The sequence below is a fragment of the Mustela nivalis genome, assembly GCF_964662115.1.
Source record: "Mustela nivalis genome assembly, chromosome: 4".
Lineage (NCBI taxonomy): Eukaryota > Metazoa > Chordata > Mammalia > Carnivora > Mustelidae > Mustela > Mustela nivalis.
In genome coordinates, this window is record NC_139023.1 from 159,989,216 (window position 1) to 160,010,205 (window position 20,990).

A 20,990-nucleotide genomic window follows, 5' to 3' on the forward strand; every position below is an offset into this window, starting at 1 on the left:
CAACCTGTACTGTCATGAACCATCACCACCTCCCTTTCCACAAAAAAAAAAAAAAAAAAAAAAAAAAAAAAGGCACAAACTAGATTTGCTAAATATCAACTTCTAAGAATATTAAGCTATTTAAATGCCAGACTTTATTATTAGAATATGATCTCACATTGAATATGGTGTTAAAAAGCACCTAAAAATATTTGGGTAGGGAGGTTCAGAAAGAGAATCTCAATCAAGCTCCATGCCCAGTGTGAAGCCCAATGCGGGCCTTGATCTCATGACCCTGAGATCATGACCTGGGCCAAAACCAAGAGCCAGACACTTAACCAATTGAGCCACCCAAGCACCCCTAAAAGGCATTTTTTAATAAAATTAATGTTCACTGGAATGATCACCAACAGCTACAGAGGCTCCAAATCATGGATTGGACATTTAACTTGAGTGTAAGGGAAGAAACAAAAAAAAAAAGAAAGAAAGGAAGGAAGGAAGGAAGGAAATAAATAAATAAAAACAGTTAAAAAAAAAAAAGTTAAGGTATTCAGAAAGACATTTGCGAACATAATCAACAATAGGCTTTTAGGCACAGGCTGTGGGTATCCAGTGCAGGCTCTACAAAATGAATTGTTAAACAGAGGGTGCTTGATAGACTGTTTGTGATGGTTGAAAAAACTTTAGCTTTAGATTCAGACAACCTAGGTTTAATTCCTGGCTTTACTGATCACTAACTTTGGACTTAATCTTTTTGATAACCAGCATACTCTTGTAGCATAAGGACAACATGCAGGAATCTTGGATGATTAGAAATGAGCTAGAGACAACGCTTAGCCCAGGGCTGAGCATAACAGCCAACAATGATAGTGGTAATGGTGACCACAGCAGTATCGGTGATGGTAGCGCTTTGTGTACTGCCAGATGTGATGGTAGTAGCAGGAGGTATCACCGGACCATGTTAGTAGTCGTAAAAGAAAAATATATATATATGTTTACATATCATTGACTATAGAGAAGTAATACACTACTGACTGAAAAACAGTCCTTATGTATCAATGAGAATGATCCTTTTGGTAACATGTTGTCCTTGAGAAGTGCCACAAAGTAGTGAAGGAAGAATGGAACACCTGCACAACCACTCAGGTGACCCCATCAGAGAGGGGGCAGACCACCCCCACTCTGGTTTCAGGCAACTACTCTGAAATGATGTCACTTAGTAGGTCACTGAAGTATTAATTAAGGTGTGAGAAGCAGTATAAGTTGTGACATGAGAAAATAATTAGATAGACGTTTAAAGAGAGGTAAATCTCACTAACATGTGGTAAAGCAGGGGGACTGAGGTAAGAGAGAATGAACATAAGAATTTTCTGTCCTCCATATTCAAGCAAATTTTTCTCAAGACTTAAAGTGATGGTCTCTGCTACACTCTTATTGCCTTCTCCATCACTTAAATTCTATGCCTCTTACTTTTCTCACTTCAGTAACTCATTAACAAATCATTATTAGATACAAGGTTTATGAAAGTAAAGCTACTTTTGGAAAGCTGTATAACAAACCACCACTATCTATCGAAAAGGAGTGGGATAGAATGACATAAAGGGACAAAGCCATAGAAATACAATTTGTAAAATGATAAAACAATATTCCGCAAGAAATACTGTGCTTAACTTCACAAAATGCCATCCTCTCCAAATTCATGGTTTGCAGCTTGAATTCCTCATTCCAGTCAAGCTATTTTCACCTGACTTCTTTTCCCAAATCACAGAGTCACCATCTTGTTCATTCTTGTTCAATTAATAAAATTCTTCTTTTGGTAAATCCTTGTTTTGAGCTCCATCCTCTTGATGGGGCTTTTCTTGGCCACTTCAATCCATGCTGATCTTCTCTTAGGTCATTTTGTACTAGGTAACTATTCTGGTCATTAGACTTTTACCACATGTATTTCTTTGCCCCATTATAATTGCTTCCCATTTAAATATGTTCCATATTTTCAAGTAAGTGCCTGGGGGATGAAGCCTATGTCTTAGTATCCCTGGAATTCATCATAGACCTTTCCAATTGGTGTAGTGAAAATGGCCCTGAACTAAGGAATTACTCCTGATTTAAACTTTGTAAAAGTCAAAGGAAGAATGAAGAAAATGGAAATATATGTTGAAAGAGTCTTAAGTTACACATAAAAAAAAAAAAAAACGGATTGTGATAAGGTAAGGATTCATAGCGTAAACCCCCAAAAACCACTCAAAAATAAAACAAGAAATAAGACCAAAAAGTCAATATCATAAAGGAAATAAAATCATACAAAATACTGAATTAGTCCTGGGCATCTGGTGGCTCAGTCAGTTGAGTGTCCAGTTCTTGGTTTCAGCTCACATGATCTCAGGGTCATGAGATCAAGCCCCATATCAGGCTCCATGCTCAACAGGGAGTCTGCTTAAGATTCTCTTTCTCCCTCTCCCTCTGCCTCCTCCCTTGGCTCACATGCATGTGCTCACTCTCTCTCTCTTTATCTAAAATAATAAACAAATAAATAAATAAAATATTTATTTTAAAAATACTGAATTAGTCTGAAAGAAGGGAAAGAAGGAGGACCTGGGCAAGAAACAGATGAAACAAATAGAAAAAAGAGTAAGATGCTAAATATAAACCAAACATATCAACAATTATGTTAATATAAATGTCCTCAACATTCCAATTTAAACACAGTGATATTTCAGACCAAATAAAAAAAGGATAATCCAACTTTATGTTGTCTGAAAGAATCTCACTTTTTTGAAAAAGATTTATTTACTCATTTTAGAGACAGAGGGAGAATGAGCAGGGACAAAGGCAAAGGGAGAGGGAGAGAATCCCAAGCGGATTCTCCACTGAGTGCAGAGCCCAACTAAGGGTTTGATCCCAGGACCCTGAGATCATGACCTGAGCCGAAACCAAGAGTCAGATGCTCAACCAACTGAGCCACCCAGGTGCCCCAAGATTCTCACTTTAAATATAAAAATGTGACTAGATTAAGAGTAAAAGAAGAGAAAAGGGATGCAAATACTAATAAAAGAAATCTGGGATCAATATATTAGTACCAGAAAAGAAGCCTTCAAACAGGATATATTATCAGATATGTTAATAATCATTAATTGAATAATTGATATGAATCTTCATAGATTCTATAATTCCCAATCAAAATATCAACAGGTTGGTGGTGGGTGGTCAAAATTGACAGCTGATTTGAAATTTTAGATGGAAACTGCTGGATTGCGAGACATCAATCTTAGATTGGAGGAGACGCAATTTTCAACTAAAACAAAAAGACAAGATTAGGACCTATATCTGAAAATACACTGAGGAGCGTGAAAAAAATAGTCGCAAATCCCACTGGATGGCTGTGTCCCTTTGTTCAACAGGCAATGAGATCATCAGCTCAATGAGCATTTGGACAGTAGCCTGAAATTTTTAAAGAGGGAAGTGATATTTTTGTAATATTCTCTGAGTTTAATAGGAGAATGAGCAGGCTAGAGCCACAAAAAAAAAAAAAAAAAAAAAGATTCTGAGAGGAGGTCTGAAACCTGAGATCAGGTTTGAAATCATGTACTTGTAGAGGCACAATTTTGGTGACTCATACTCAGCAGAGACTAGAGTATTGGATGACTTGGATGATTCCATGACCCCAGTGAACATACTATAGTGATCGGGAAGTTGGTGGATGATGACAGCAAAGATAAGGGAGTGAGAAAGGTATGCCTGAAGGAATGGGCGTCCAAAAGTATTTTCTTTTCCATGATCTCAGGGAGGACAGAAAATGTTAACTCCTATATACCACCATCATTTTCTCTCTCTCTCTCTCTCCTTGCTCTTCCCTCCTTCTCTCTCTTGCACACGAATACACAAAAGAGACTAATTTAAAACTAATACTTGTTAGAGGTAAGGAAACTGTAGCCAGGACATGTAAAGCCTCTCTTTATAGGATGTACATGCAGATGGTATTAAAAATACAAGAGAACCTGGAGTCCATGCAGATTAACCCTCCATGTTTACAGAAGAGAAAATTTGAAGAAATTTTCTACATTCACGTAAACCCAAGCCACCAACAATATTGGAAGTTAACTGCACGCATTTTCAGAATCATTTGGATCTATTCCAAACCATTGTTAATATTTGGGATTATGTTTTTTAAGTGGGCAAATAGAAGTCTAGCTTGGAATTAGCTTCAGCTTAAAATGTGAAAAGCTGCAATTTAAACTAACAACAAAAATGCCAAACAAAATAAAAATTCACAACTTTTCATGAGCCTTTCAGAGAGTTGAGGTTTTAGGGTAACCAGCTAGCCAGCAATCTAAAAAAAAGACAGACACTTGAAAGACATTGGCAAGGAGAGAATGAACTGTAGCCCTATTTCCCTTGAGGCAGATGCATCCAGACATGTTTAAGATGAATTCAAAATTGTCAGTGTTAAGGTCAGGTGTGGGCTAACAAGAAAATATAGAATCTCTGGGAGCTAAAGATGTAAGGAACTTTGCATTTACTTCCAGGCTTTTCTCCACTGTATAGCAATCCCACTCAAAATAAGTGAAAACTTCTATTTACTCCCAAATCTGTATGCGATTGTTCATGGCAGCTTTATTTACAATCGGCAAAAAATGAGAAACAACCTGTATGTGTTCTAAGTATAAAGTTAGGATGGAATCCCATCTATCAGTAAAAAGAAACAAACTGTTCATACACACAACATGGTGAATCTCAAATGCATTTAGCTAAGAAAGAAGGAGAGTTAAAGCAAAAGGCTACATACTACATGATTTTATTTATATGACATCTGGAAAAGGCACACCTTAAGGAACAGAGAAGAGAGCAATTGTTGGCAGGGGTCGAGGGAGAGAGAGGAGTTCACTACAAAAGAACAGTGCTGAGATTGTTGTGTAATTTGATTGACCTTTTACAGAGAATATGCATTATCATTCCACTGAACTCGTGTCCCATGGAATCCTTTTGGAAAAACCTGGTGTAATAAAGAGGAAATTGGTTTTAGGGGTCCAAAATACTCAAGGCAGAATCGCTAGTCCTTGTGGAAATATGACCTTGAGTCAGTTATTAAACCTCTCTGAGTCTCAGTTTCCTCATCTGTTAAATAAGACTTGTTGTGAAGATGAACTGAACAATGAATCTAAAATACTTTTTAAAATATTGATCCTTGTCCTTTCTTTCCCTTGCTCATTCGGAAAGGTCACTCTTAATGTCATCAAATCCTGGCATTATCAGTACTCTCTCTCCTTTCAGAAATCTAATTTGCTGTTTCCATGCGGTGTGCAAAGCCAGGTGATAATGTGTTATTAGAATGTGTCTAATACATTATCACCTATGTTTTGACTGAAGATCCTATGAATAAATTATGCATTCCTTTCTGGGATTTATGTTTTGTGGAAGCTACCAATGGATTTAGCTGTGAGGAGCTTCTGAAGCAAGAAGCAGGGGAAATGAGCAGGAACGGAAAAATCTTGAATATTAAAAATAACCCCCCAGAAGGCAAAATGACCTCCATTTGTTTATGCTCTCAAACCCACACTGAACAAGCTGCTACGGAGAGCTTTATTATACAACTTCAGAACAAGATGATTTTCCCCACATATTTAACAATGATTTGGGGATTTGAAAATGAGAAAGAAAAGGCTAAGGGCAATTTCTTGCAGTTTCCTGGTCTCTCGTGCAGAGGGAAAGACAGGGAAGAGGCTATTGCAGTCACCTAGTGGAGAGGTGGGGAAAGGCCAACATAAGAAGGCAGTGAGCAAACAAGGGGCCAAAATGAGAGGGAGCCCCTTTGGGGAATATCCCAGCATGCACACTCCTTAATTCTGCGTTCACCTGGATCCCGCACATTACAGATGAGGCTGACATTTCAAGTGTGACTCTGAGGATGATGGCACCTGAAACAGAAATGGAGAATTTGGGAAGAAGTGTCCGACGGTGGAAGAAATTGAGTGGTTGGGTTCAGACAGGTGAAGTTTAAGTCACAGGCAGGATGTCCATGTGGACATTACAGTTAGAAAGAGAGGTTTGGTGCTCTGCTGAAGGCCTGTGCTCTAAGGATACATTTGGGAGAAATTCCCTTAGAAACAATAATTGGAGCTATGGAAGTGGTTGAAATAACCCAAACAAAGAGAAAAAAGGGAGAGTCCCAGGCAGAAAAAGAAAGTTGTAAAAGATAGTGAGCAAGAGGTCAGGGAGGGAATTAAGAGGGGAAGTTCTAAAGAGGAGACATTAACGCACAGGTTCATATACTGATATGTGACCGGGAAGAAAGTTTCAACCAAGCAAGAGTGCTCCTCTCTCAGATTCCACACAAGACCTAGAGACTGAAGAAGGAACAGCTGCCCCATGATTCTTTTTTTACCCTGTGTTATTCTGTAGCTTAACAAGCAGACGGCGCAGCTATCCCCGAACTCGAACCTGGATCTCACACAGAGTAACAGTTTAATTTAACAGCTGCTGAGAATAAGGAAAAAAGGAAAATCAGGCCAGGCAAGGAAAGAACAAATCTGGGTTTCTTCTACTTTCCACGAGAACCTTAGACAGTATTTCTCCCTGGAAGTCTGCTACCACCTCTTGCATAGATGTGGGGGAAAAACATCAGATATTGGCTTGATTCAACAGTTGTTATTGATTACCCACTAAATGCAACGCTCCATTCTAGGAACCTACAGCAACAGTCAAACTTCAGCTGATCTCAAAATCACTCAGATGACTTGGAAAACTTGGATGATGGATGGCTGGTCTCTGTCTCCACAACTTCTCTCTCAGTAGGGCTGGGGTAGGACCTGATAATAAGCATTCTTAACCTATTGTCAGGTGCTACTGCTGCTGTACAGGTCCATAGATGGTACTTGGAGAGTGACAGATCTAATGGTTCATCATCAGAGAAAAATAAAGGAGTTTGGACTATTAACTCAGGAAGAAAAGTAAGGTACACAATTCTGCAATGTATTATGATCATGAGATGGATCATTTCAACATTCTTCAAATGAAAATCACAATTACCTTCTGTCGTCACAGGCCACACATTTCTCACCTTCACAAGCAAGTCTGGAACAAAATCCACTCGTCTCACCCATGAATGAAAATCCTTTCATATAACCTATAGATGAAAAGACACTCGTATCCCCTAGAGATTATGAATAAGTAAATGCACCTAAATCTTATCTACTACTTCCCAGATCCTCAGGAAGAGAAGAAAAGATTTCTACTTTGCCGGTTAGTTCTTTCTCAGTTCCGCATAACCGGACCTCATTTATAGAACCCACTCCTCAAATTTGTATCAACCTTTTTTCTAACTCACTTTGGATAATAAATTTCTTGAGAACAGGGATCTCATTTGTTTAACCTTACATGCCCAGTACCAGGCACAGAACCTAGCCCCCTCTTTAACTGAGGAAGGAAAGATGGGAGGAAGGGGGGAAGAGAAGCAGAAGGGAAGGGAAGGCAGGAAAAAAAAGAAAAGAGGACAGGGAGGAAGGAGTCTGGTTTAATGCTGGAGATTCTCCGCTCCCGTGAACAGCCTACCAGGCAGGGTGGCCTTGGCACTATTCCTCCACTGACCAGGAGGTCTTGCTGTAGGGCAGCACTCCTCCAGACTATTCTGTTTCTGTGCCTCAACTATTCCTTGACCCTCCCCATCCTCCTTTTCCCAGTGTAACCCCTGTTCTAACCACGGGCTCTCTCCACATCCCATTCCTTCCAGCCAAACTGTCCTTCAACAACCTGAGTCAAAACCAGTCCCATGGTACTGGAGGCAGCCAGGCCAAACCCCAGTGGTCTCTAAGCTCCCCATCACCTTAAGGGCATGTTCCCAGGCAGTCTCTAAAGCCTTTTACCTCTCCCTGCAGGTGGTTTCTCCTGAGCCCCTGCTTTCCCACCCTCATTAGTACCATATTTACGTCTACATTGTTAAAACAACCTTGTAACTGGGCTCCCTATTCCACTATTTCCCTCCTCCAACTAATCCCACACACTATTGCCACATTAATCATCCTTAAACATCACTTTAATTATCAAAGCAGCAGTTACTTTTTATGAAGCACTTAATATGTGTACAATGTAATGCTGGACATCTTACATGCACTATGTCATCTCATTCTCAACCCATGACATGTGTATTATTATCCCCATTTTAGAGATGAGGTAACTAAGGCTCACTCATCTGTAAAGACTTGCTTCCAGCACTGTATTTCAGGCCTTCCACAATTTAACCTGCATTCCTGATACTTGTTCTCACCCTTCTCTTCAAAACCTCTATTCCTGTCAAACTGGTTTACTATACCTCCAGATATGTCCTCACCTCCCCACCTTTCTGTTGGATGCATCTCTCAGACCCAGCACAAATTGCCAACCGCACAAGTGCAGGGCCCACTGAAGAGCTTGCAGTTCTGACTAGCAAGCCCAGTGCTACTGTACAAAGCATATTCTGTTTCCAGTAGAGCTGTGAGCGCCACCAACCCACTGAACTTAGCCATTCAAACCATTCCCGCTCTGGCTCAGAGAGTAATTTTCCCCTCTCCCTTGGTTGCTAAAGGTTCTCAGGCTCTGGTTCCTGCTTCAGATCATTCCTGAGTCTCTGGAGTATGATCTAATAAATCCTAGGAATATATACCATCATGTGGCTGAATGGTCATCTAGGTCACCAGGCATTCAAACAAAAAACAGAAACTCAAACAAGTATGGCAATATCCTTTTGGTAGAGTGATAGATGGTAGATAAAAAGAGGGATAGATAATAGAATATAGAGGTATGTAGATGATAGATAAATACATGGATACATCTGATGGATAATAGGGAGAGAGAGAGAGAGAAAGCGATAAGTAGAGAAATAGTGAGATGGATAAACTATTAGTCAGGGTTTTCCAGAGAAACATAACATTCATATGTGCATTTATAAATGTGAATTTGATATGTATGTATGTATTATAATACATATGTATGCATTTATACATATGCATTTAATATATATTATATATAATATGTATAATACAATATATATATATGTATCACAGAGATTAATTATGAGGAACTAGCTCATGTAATTATAAAAACTGAGAAGTCCCAAGATCTGCCTTCTGCAAGCTGGAGACCCAGGACAGCTGGTGGTGTACTTCAGTCTGAGTCCGAAAGCCTGAGAATGAGGGAAGTCAGTGGTGTAAACCCCAATCCGAGGCCTGGAGAAGATAAGATATCCTGACTGAAGATATCACTTCCTCCTTCCTCCACATCTTGTTCTATTCAGACCCTCAACAGATTGGGTGATGTGTACCCACCTGCCACTTGGGAAAAGCTAACTCATTAACTGAATCTACCCATTCAAATGCTGTCATCTGGAAACACCCTCACAAACATGCAGAAATATTTAATCTGGGCACCCCATGGCCAGTCAGGTTGACACATTAAATGAACCTTCACAGATGATATAAAGTATATAATCTAGATATGCACTTTTACCACTTGCTTTTACTGGGCAACCATATGTATCCACACACAGATTGTAAAGTTCACTTTGTGCAATGTTCCTTCCTTAGATGGCCTCATGGCTCACTGCCTCACAACACTCAGCTCTCCCCTAGAAGGTTCCTCTTCTGAGAGGCCATCTCTGACTAGCTGAAGTGCTCCCTTCACACTGCTTCACTCTTCTTTGTAGACCTCATTTCTACCAGCTACTCTACCTGCATGCACTTCTGTCTCAATCAAATACAAGCTCTACAAATTCAAGTACTTTGCCTGCTATTTCCTCTTGTAATCTCAGAGTCTAAAATCTACTTGGTACTTAAAAGGCCCTCAATAAGAGGGCCCAAGATGGTGGAGGAGTGGGAGGACTTCTTTTCATCCGGTTTTCTGAATTTAGCTAGAAATCTACCAAGCCAATATGAACACCGATGAAATCAGCCTGAGATGTAAGATTATACACATCTGGATGTCTATGGGGGCAGAGGATCATCAGTGGAGAGGTACAAAGGATGGGGTTACGATTGCACACACAGATATGGGAGGATATACAGAAGGGGGAGTGAGCCTCCAGAAGCAACCCACTGGAAGGTAATACTTCAATCCAAAACTGCCCTGCATTTGAGGACCAGCAATAGCTTGGAGACCGGTGGCTATAAGATGGGAAGAGACTGATAACAATGCTCAAACAGAACAAAGGGACTTAAGGAGCAAATGCTGGGACCGAGCGGCAGCAGGGCCAGATCTAAGCCCACAGTCCCAGTACAGCCACTGCTACTCTCTGCCCATGCCTGAGAGGACCCAGTGCGGACTTGAGTCAGTGGTCTCTGGGGCTGGAGACTGTCACTACCAGTCCCCCACTGCCACCAGTGTCCACACCGAAGAGGACCTCGCTTGGACTGGAGCCCATGGTCCCAGGAATGGCAGCCACTGGGGTCCAGGCTCACCTGGACCAGGATCACTAGTAGTTTTTGTGGCCCAGGAGTACAGAGACAAATGGGGGCCTGTGTTGACCACTGAAAGGAACACTGGGGTGCACACTGCCTATGGGAGGCTACAGTTTTCAGCTGCACTTACAGAGAGGGAGTCTGTGCATTCTGGAAGATTCAGAGAGGAGCACACTGTGCCTTCTCTCCAAGGAGGATCTTCAGGTACAGACAGTTTACTTTGCTCTGACCCTCCAGAAAAGTGCAAAAAGCCACCAGAGAACAAAAGCCTCTGGAGAAAAAAAGCCCAAAAAGCCAGTTACCATGGAGCCCAGGTAGGGCTCCATGGATAGGAGGCAGGGCAACTCTGTCCAAGCAAAACTGACTGAAAAACAATGTAGCAGGCCCCATTCTCAGAAGACAAGCTGAAAGAACAAGAGGACAACAACCACAGGGTCCCCATAAAGCTGTAAAACCCCAACGCCAGGAGAAAACAGTATATTAAGCTCCTGGTGTTGCCTCATGGTCTGTATATTTCTTAGCTATGACTTTTCTCTTTCTTCTTTTTTAAATTCTTTCTCATATTTCTTTTTTTTTTTTTTACCTACTTATCACTTCAACTGGATGTTTAATGCAACATATTTCATTGTAACTTTTTAACTTGAATTTTTTCATAAATATACTTTTTTCTTTTTCATTTTTTTGTATATAGAGATATAAGTTTTAACATAGTCCTTTTTTCCCTATTCAATACTACCTTTATATATATACCAGTTTCAATTTCCCTGTATCTCTGGGAAGTAGAAGTGTCTAACAAAAAGAAAAAAATATACCAAGGAAGAACTGAAATACCCTACCTCACCAACATCTAGGGCTTATAGCCACCTTCCCCTCACAAGCTTTTATTTAGGGTTCCTTTTTTGTTTTGTTTTGTTTTGTTTTTTTCAATATTTTTGTTTGTTTTTGTTTTTGTGCTTTATAAATCTTACTCTTGGGTCTCATTTTGGCTGTTTTTTTTTTTTTTCTTTTTGGTGTTGACTTCCCATTGCTCTGAAACTTCCCAGGGTGCACCTTGCCCAGATTATGGTTGATATTTTTAGCTGTACATCCCCTCAACCACAACTAAATGACTATGACATAATGACTATGAGGACAAACTCCCAACAAAGAAAAGACCCAGAAACAATGGCATCTCCTACAGATCTAATGGATATAGATCTAAGCAAGATGTCAGAAATAGGCTTCATGGTAGCAGTTATGAAGACAACAGTCAGGCTAGAGAAAACTATTAATGGCAACATAGATTTGCTAAGGGCAGAAATGAGAGTGGATCTGGCAGAATTTAAAAATGCTATCAATGAGATAAAATCTAATCTAGATACTCTAACAGTTAAGGTAAATGAAGCAGAAGAATGAATTAGCAATCTTGAAGACAAACTGATAGAAAAGAAGGAATAGGAGGAATCTTGGAACAACAGCTTAAAATCCATGAGAACGGAATTAGAGAAATAAATGACACCATGAAACTTTTCAATGTCAGAATTATTGGGATCCCTGAGGGGATGGAAAGAGAGAAAGGACTAGCAGATATATTTGAGCAAATTATAGTGAGAATGTCCCTAATCCAGCATTCATGTCCTAGAAGCAGAGAGGACCCCTCCCAAGATCAAGGATACCAGACCAACTCCATGGCATGTGATAGTAAAATTCACAAATCTTAGAACCAAGGAAAGGGCAGTTAAGGGGAAGAGATTCCTTATCTACAGAGGGAGGAATATCAGAATAACGTCAGACCTATCTGCAGAGAACCAGCAAGCCAGCATGGGTGGGCAAGTCATCAGCAGAGTACAAATGAGAAGAATATGTGGCCAAGAATTCTTTATCTGGCCAAGCTGTCACTCAGAATAAATGGAGAGATAAGGAGCTTCCAGGACTGGCAGAGACTGAAAAAATAGCAACCACTAAGCCAGCCCTGTAAGAAATATTAAGGAAGGTTCTATAAAAGAAGAAAGACCCCAAGAGTGATACAGAGACAATCTATAAATGCAAGGACTTCATAGGCAACATGATGACAATAAAATCTTATCTTTCAATAATCACTCTCCATGTGAATGGACTAAATGTTTGTATAAAACATCACAGGGTTACAGATTGAATAAAAAGACAAGATCCATCCATATGCAATCTACAAGAGATTCATTTTGAACCTGAAGACACATCCAGACTGAAAGTAAAGGGATGGAGAATTATCTTTCATTCCAGTGGGCCACAAAAGAAAGCTGGGGTAGCAATTCTCATATCAGACAAATTCGATTGTAAGCTAAAGACTGTAGTTAAAGATACAGAAAGACACTATATCATTCTCTTTTTTTTAATAACATAGGATGTATTATTTGCTTCAGGGGTTCTTTAGCACATACCCTTCCCAATGTCTATAACCCAGCTACTCTATCCCTTCCACCCGCCTCCCCTCCAACAACCTTCCATTTGTTTCCTGAGATTGAGTCTCTTATGGTTTTTCTCCCTCTCCAGTCCCATCTCATTTCAATTTTTTCATTTCCTTCCCCCATGACCCCTTGCCCTGTCTCTCAATATCATTCTTAAAGGGTCTATCCAACAAGAAGATCCAACAATTGTAAATCTATACCCCATCAAAATGAGCAGACATGTTGATAATAATACATTAATAGTAGGAGAACTCAACACTCCATTATCAGCAATAGGCAGATCATCTAAGCAGAAAATCAAGAAAGAAAAAGAGCTTTGAATGACACACTGGACCAGATGGACCTCACAGATATATAAAAAACATTCTACCCTAAAACAATAGAATACTCATTCTTCTCAAGTGCACATGGAACTTTCTCTAGAATAGATCACATACTGGGTCACAAATCAGGTTTCAACTGATACCAAAAGATTGAGATTATTCCCTGCATATTCTCAGACCACAATTCTCTGAAAGTGGAACTCAATCACAAGAAAAAGTTTGGAAGAAATTCAATCACTTGGAAGCTAAAGATCATCCTGCTCAAGAATGTTTGGGTCAACCATGAAATCAAAGAACTTAAACAACTCATGGAAACCAATGAGAATGAAGATACATCAATCCAAAACTTTTGGGATGTGCCAGGGTCCTAAGAGGGAAATACATAGCCATCCAAGCCTCACTCAAAAAAACATAAAATCCCCAATACACAATCTATCTTTACACATTAAAGATCTGGAGAATCAACAACAAATTAAACCTAACCCATGCAAGAGAATGGAAATAATAAAGATTAAAGCAGAGATCAATGAATTAGAGAAATACAGTGGAACACATCAATGAAACTAGAAGCTGGTTCTTTGAAAAGATTAATAAGCCACTGGCCAGACTTATCCAAAAGAAAGGAGAAAGGACCCAAATTAATAAAATTATGAATGAAAAAGGAGAGATCACAACACCAAGGAAATAAATACAATTATCAGAAATTATTATTGAGGACCTGGGTGGCTCAGTGGGTTAAGCCTCTGCCTTCAGCTTGGATCATGATCTCAGGGTCCTGGGATTGAACCCCGCATCTGGCTTTCTGCTCACCAGGGAGCCTGCTTCCCCCTCTCTCTCTGCCTGCCTTTCTGCCACTTGTGATCTCTATCCATTAAATAAATAAATAAAATCTTTTTAAAAAATTATTATCAACACTATAAGACAAGCAACCTGGAATAAATGGATGCATTTCTGGAAATCATGAATGACCAAAACTGAATCAGGAAGAAACTGACAACCTGAATAGACCAATAACAAGTAACGAGATTGAAGCAGTGATCAAAAAACCTCCCAAAAAACAAGAGTCCAGGGCCTTATGGGTTCCCTGGGGAATTCTACCAAACATTCAAAGAAGAAACAATTCCTATTCTCCTGAAGCTGTTTCAAAAAACAGAAACAGAAGGAAAACTTCCAGACTCTATTTATCCAGCATTATCTTGATCCCAAAGCCAGGCAAAGACCCCATCAAAAAAGACAATTTCAGAGCAATATCCCTGATGAATATGGATGCCAAAATTCTCAACAAGATCCTAGCTAATAGGATCCAACAGAATATTAAAAGGATTATCCACCACGACCAGGTGGGATTTATCCCTGGGATGCAAGGGTAGTTCAGTGCCCTCAAATCAATCAGTGTGATAGAACACATAAGTAAGATAAAAGACAAGAACCACATGGTCCTCTCAATTGATACAAAAAAAAAGCATTTGACAAAATACAGCATCTTTTCCTGATTAAAGCTCTTCAGAGTATAGGGATAGAGGGAACATTCCTCAACTTCATAAAATCCATCTATGAAAAACCCACAGTGAATATCATTCTCATTGGGGAAAAGCTGAGAGCCTTTCCCTTGAGATCAGGAACAAGACAAAAATGCCCACGTCTACCACTATTGTTCAACATAGTACTAGAAGTCCTAGCAACAGCAATCAGACAACAAAAAAAAATAAAATGTATTCAAATTAACAAAGAAGAAGTCAAACTCTCTCTCTTCACAGGTGACATGATACTTTATGTAGAAAACCCAGAAGACTCCATCCCCAAATTACTGGAACTCAAACAGCAATTCAATAATGTGGCAGGATACAAAATCAATATGCAGAAATTAGTTGCTTTCTTATACACTAATGATGTAACTGTAGAAAGAGAAATTAGAGAATCAACTCCATTTACAACAGCACCAAACACCATAAGATACCTTGGAATAAACCTAACCAAGTGGAAAAGATCTATACTCTAGGAATTACAGCACTCTTGTGAAAAAAAATTGAAGAAGACACAAGAATATGGAAAAACATTCCATGCTCATGGATTGGAAGAATAAACATTGTTAATATGTCTATGCTGGATTCTTTGTTAAGTGTCAGATTTTTAAGTGTCTTCCTTCAGCTCAGGTCATGATCTTAGGGTCCTGGGATCAACTCTTTCAGTGGGGAGTCTGCTTCTCCCTCTGCTTCTCTCTCTCTGTCTCTCATGAATAAATAAATAAAATGTTTTTTAAAATGTCTATGTTGCCCAGAGAAGTCTATACTTTCTTTCAATGCCATCCCAATGAAAATACCAATGACATTTTTCAAAGTGTGGAATAAACAATCCTAAAATGAGTATAGAATCAAAAAAGACCTCAAATCACCAAGAAAAAGTTGAAAAAGGAAAACAAGGCTGGGGGCATCACATTGCCTGATTTCAAGCTATATTATAAAGCTGTAATCACCAAGACAGCATGGTACTGACACAAAAACAGACACAGAGATCAATGGAACAGAATAGAGAGCCCAGACATGGACTCTCAACTCTATGGTCAACTAATCTTCGACAAAGTAGGAAAAAATATCCAATGGACAAAAGACAGTTTCTTCAACAAATAACACTGGGAAAATTGAACAACTGCATATAGAAGAATGAAACTAGACCATTCTTACACCATACAAAAAGATAAACTCAAAAGGGATGAAAAACCTTAATGTGAGAAAGGAATCCATCAAAATCCTGGAGGAGAACACAGGCAGCAACTTCTTTGAAGACATGTCTCCAAAGGCAAAGGAAACAAAAGTGAAAATGAACTTTTGGGACTTGATCAAGATAAAAAGCTTCTGCACAGCAAAGAAACAGTCAACAAAACAAAGAGGCAACCCACAGAATGGAAGAAGATATTTGCAAATGACACTACAAAGGGCTGATATCCAAGATCTATAAAGCACTCCTCAAACTCAACACCTAAAAAACAGATAACCAAATCAAAAATTGGGCAGAAGACATGAACAGACACTTCTCCAAAGAAAACATAGAAATGCCTAACAGACACATGAAAAAATGTTCATCATGATTAGCCATCAGGGACATTCAAATCAAAACTACATCAAGATACCACCTTACCAATTAGGATGGCAAAAATTGACAAAGCAAGAAACAACAAATGTTGGAGAAGTTGTGCAGAAAGGGGAACCCTCTTACACTGTTGGTAGGAGTGCAAGTTGATGCAGCCACTTTGGAAAACAGTGTGGAGATTCCTCAAAAAATTAAAAATAGAGCTACCCTATGACCCAGCAATTGCACTACTGGGTATTTACCGCAAAGATACAGATGTAATGAAAAGAAGGGCCATATGCACCCCAGTGCTCATAACCGCAATGTCCACAATAGCCAAACTGTGGAAAGAGCCAAGATGCCCTTCAACAGATGAATGGATAAAGAATATGTGGTCCATATATAAAATGAAATACTTAGCCATCAGAAAGGATGAATACCCAACTTTTGCATCAACATGGATGGGACTGGAGGAGATTATGCTAAGTGAAATAAGTCAAGCAGAGAAAGTCAATCATCATATGGTTTCACTTATTTGTGGAACACAAAGAATAGCATGGAGGACATTAGGAAAGGAAGAGAAAAATGAAGGGGAGTGGGAAATCGGAGTGGGAGATGAACCATGAGAGATTATGGACCTTGGGAAACAAACTAAGGATTGTAGAAGGGAAGGGGTTGGTGGGATGGGTGAGCCTGGTGATTAAGGAGGGTGCAGATTGCATGGAGCATTTGGATATTATATGCAAACAATGAATCATACAACACTGCATCAAAAACTAATGACTAAAAATTAATTATTAGTTTTTACAAATGATACACTGTATAGTGACTAACAAAACTTTTTTTTAAAAGCCCTAACAAAACATTTTTTTAAAATATTTGTGAGGAGAATAAACATAGGGAAAATGCCTACAAAGTAATAAAGAATAAAAGCCTCATTTGATTTTAGCCATTCTGACTGGTGTGAGGTGGTACCCCTGGGGATAAAAATATATGTTTATTAAAAAAAAAAAAGAAAGGAAAAAAAAAAAAAAAAAAAAGCCTCATTTGAAAATAGTCTTATTTTAATTCAAATGTATATACAATATCCAGTGTTTAATTACATGGAAATGAGTGATACTAATAAGAAAACTATTCCTGCCTTTTTCAATTTTCCAATCGGTGTGCATTTAACCTGATTCCAGCTCCATTTTTCCCCTGGAGGCATATAACCACAGAGTAGGTATAATTTCTTATAACAGTGAAAAGCTTTGGTAGGATTGTCTGTTTATTTGAAACTGAACCTATAAACTGGAACATATGTCCAGACATCAAATGATGGTGACCAGACATGTACCTGTCCTATTTTATGCCTGATGGCAGGAGACATTTTTCTAAAGGATTCCAATTGTTTATAAAGAATTAGAAAAGGAAATAGAAAGTTGAATGGGAAAACAGAGTCTGAAAAGTAAACACAAATGATTCCGATTTCCTCAGAAGACAATGGCGTTTTCTTAAGAATCTGCCTGATTTCAAGATAAAGCTGAGATTTGCATGTCACCCTCTCCCCAGTCCATGACCATTAGTGTGTTTCCATATTTCCTTTATATGCCCAAGTGGCAAAATGTTACCATTTTAGGACATAATGATGACAAAATAATTGGTGATGATCCACCCTACCCCGAACGTAAGACAGCTGTGCAAACCTTCAGACATACCCAAGGGAGACTTGGGGCTTTGGTACTTCCGAGAAAGCCAGGACAGTCTTTGATCAACCACAGGAAGCAAACCTCCACCCTCTTCAACATCACACTCCCAGGAAAGCCACAGATATATCAATTTCAGGAATATGCTAGTCAAGATACATGCTGGATAAATGCGGGAAAGCAAGAAAAAGCCCTGATGAAAGAGCAGTGGGGGGGACCAGTCGCCAAATGTAACTGCACCCTTTCTGAAAGGGTGTTTGTGCAGGTGTGGGGGCAGCCAATTCTGAAAGGACCTTTGGCGCTTTGGCCTGGCCAGGCCATATACAGTTTGGCCATGATGCACCATAACTTAACCAAAGCCAGGCATAGAGGGGAAAATTATTTCCTTCCTTTAAAATTAATCTTTCTCTACAATGTGTAACATCACTCCATGGTTTGTTTGTTTTGACATTGTGCTACTTGGAGAAAACATCCTGAATATTTTTGTTTTTGCTTTTTCTCTCACCTTTGTTTTTTATGGAATGAAGCCTCTGAAAATTACCAGGCAACAGAAACACAAACCAACAGAGAATGATGAGTAGTAAAACTAATACAAATTCAATCAATAATTTATTTTGTACCTACTAAGGTCAAGACACATAGTAAATGGGCACTTTGAGCAATGGAACAGAGAAGAGTAGAAATCAATAATAGTTTTTTGAAATTCATTCTATTGCCTAGGAACAAATTAGTGATGACTTAAAATCTTAAAAGGACATTTCTTATTTAAAATTGGGATTCTAATGAAAATCAGACTACCAATGTTCCCCCTAAAAAATGTCATTCCATAAATATTTCTATCTTCTGTTTGCCCCATCTAGATCCACTTTCTACCCTTCTCCACCCTGTTCTGTGCCCTAGGGGGCTGTTCTCTATGTGGTATAATTATATATTTTCGTCCTCTGGCTCCTGGTTGTGTTTGGCCAATGGGAGGCTCTGTCAGGAAACTGGAGAAAGGAGAATAAAGTTGAGGTATTTATTTCTCGGAAATCTTCCTATAGTCAATTAAAACAAGTTCTGTCACTTGACAAACTTCTCTTAAGTTGGCCCTACCCACCTAACTCTTTTACTGGGCTAGAGTACCTGTTCAGTTCTCTTGCCCCTCAGTCCTGCATGTCTACTGGGCTTATACTTTCCCTGCAGTCTGCTTAGAGCTTTGCAAATACTCTATTAAATACTCTCTTCAAATGTCCTGTGTTCTGTGAGGACCGTGGCTAATGCATATCTGTAGCCTGTTAATGGAGGATATGGACCAGACTGAGGAGAAAGAGCCAAGAAAGATAGGGAGACAGCACAGAAAAAAAGGGCAAGAAATGGGAATGGGTGTTATGATCCTTATCTAGGTGGAAGAGTGTGAGACACAGAGTCAACAAACATAAGGATTAGTCTTGAACACAGGCATCATCTTCTTGTAGTGCAGGAAAAGAGACTAGAATCATTGCAAATATAAAGATCTTGTCAGGGTATGGGCTGGAAATAAAGGTACTTTATAGCAGATAGTCATAATTTTCTTAGTAAGGTAGGAATCAGTCCTTTGCTAAGAATGAATGAGATGTGAGGAAGGTTAATAAGGATGAGGATTGTGCTGAAACCTTAGACTAGCCACTGCCAGAAGGGAAAGAGTTTTCTCACCTGGACTCAAACAAAAGTCCAGGTGATTCTGGAAACTATGATTTGTCATGGTTCTAATCCACGTAGAGTTGGTGATTTTTCTCCAGAAGTTCTTAGAAGCCCTGATATAAGAATAGAAAAGTGGATGACAAAAATGACCCAGTGGGCAATTTCAAGACAAGAAAAATAAAACTACTGAGGTACCAGTACAATGATTTAAAACAGTAAGGGTTCTGAACTAGACAGAAATTCAGTACAACTCTTTTCAGCCACATCCATCACCTGAACCAAGATATCAAACCTTTCATGCTCATATTTTCTTGATCTGTGAATTAGCAATAATAATAGTACCTAATCATGGAACTTTTTAGAATTAAATGTTACATGTATGAAGTGGTTAATAATATACCAAATGTCTAGAACATGCCTAATAAACATTATCTTTTGTTATTACTCATAAAGTGTTGAGAGTGGTAAGGGAAAGTAATAGTTAAATAATACAGTGGAGGTCTAGGCTAGAATGGGGAAGAAATCAAGCCAAGAAGGAGTCTTGTGGACTGAGGGAAAGGATAGAAATGAGAGACTGGAGATCACAGTGAGAACTAAGCTGAGAGTACTGGGGACGAAAGGAAGGACAAAAGACCTAGAGATTTGGTTATTAGAGTTTATGATTTCAGAGGTAATGCAGAGAATTGGTCTAGGCTAGTGTTATCAGGCAAATGTGATAAGATGCTCTCCTCCGCAGCCCAAAGACAGCGCTCCTCCCATCAAGACATAGAGTCCAGTTGAAGATGGAAGAGGACTGAGGCAGATGTGAATACCCTCGAGTAACGAAGAAGAGTGCTTTGAAAGTCAGATAACAATGGTCAGATTGGCAAAGAGAGGGAAGAAATTGTGATTAGCATGTTTGTGCCCTGTGAGGTGAGAGAACAACTGTCTCTACTGAAGAGAGCTCTGAGAAGAAGAGAGAGAACTTAAGAAGACATCCCTAGGAGAAGAGCTAGCTTTTAGTTAAGACGCAAAGACTAATCTCAAACATCAGGCCATAAACTTCTTTCTTGATGAAGTAGTATATAATTAAATTTCAATTTAGTTTCTTTTAAAAGTGTTTTAATTTACAGAAAAATCAACAGTATGCTTCATTTTTTAAATGGGAAATGTTAAAATGTAATATGATAAAATGTTTAAATATGTATATGGGAGTGTAAATAATCTTTATTGTATAAAAATATTTTAATTTTTCCCCTTTTTGGTTTGAGAATCCAATATAAAAGTTCTATTTCAATGAAATTTATAATATGAACTTTAATAGTATACTGACACAAGCAAAATATTTTATTTGAAAGCACTTATCACATACCATCAAAAACAATTAAATGAGGGAAGCTTGGGTGGCTCAGCTGACTTAGGTCATGATCCTGGGGTGGGGATGAGTCCCAC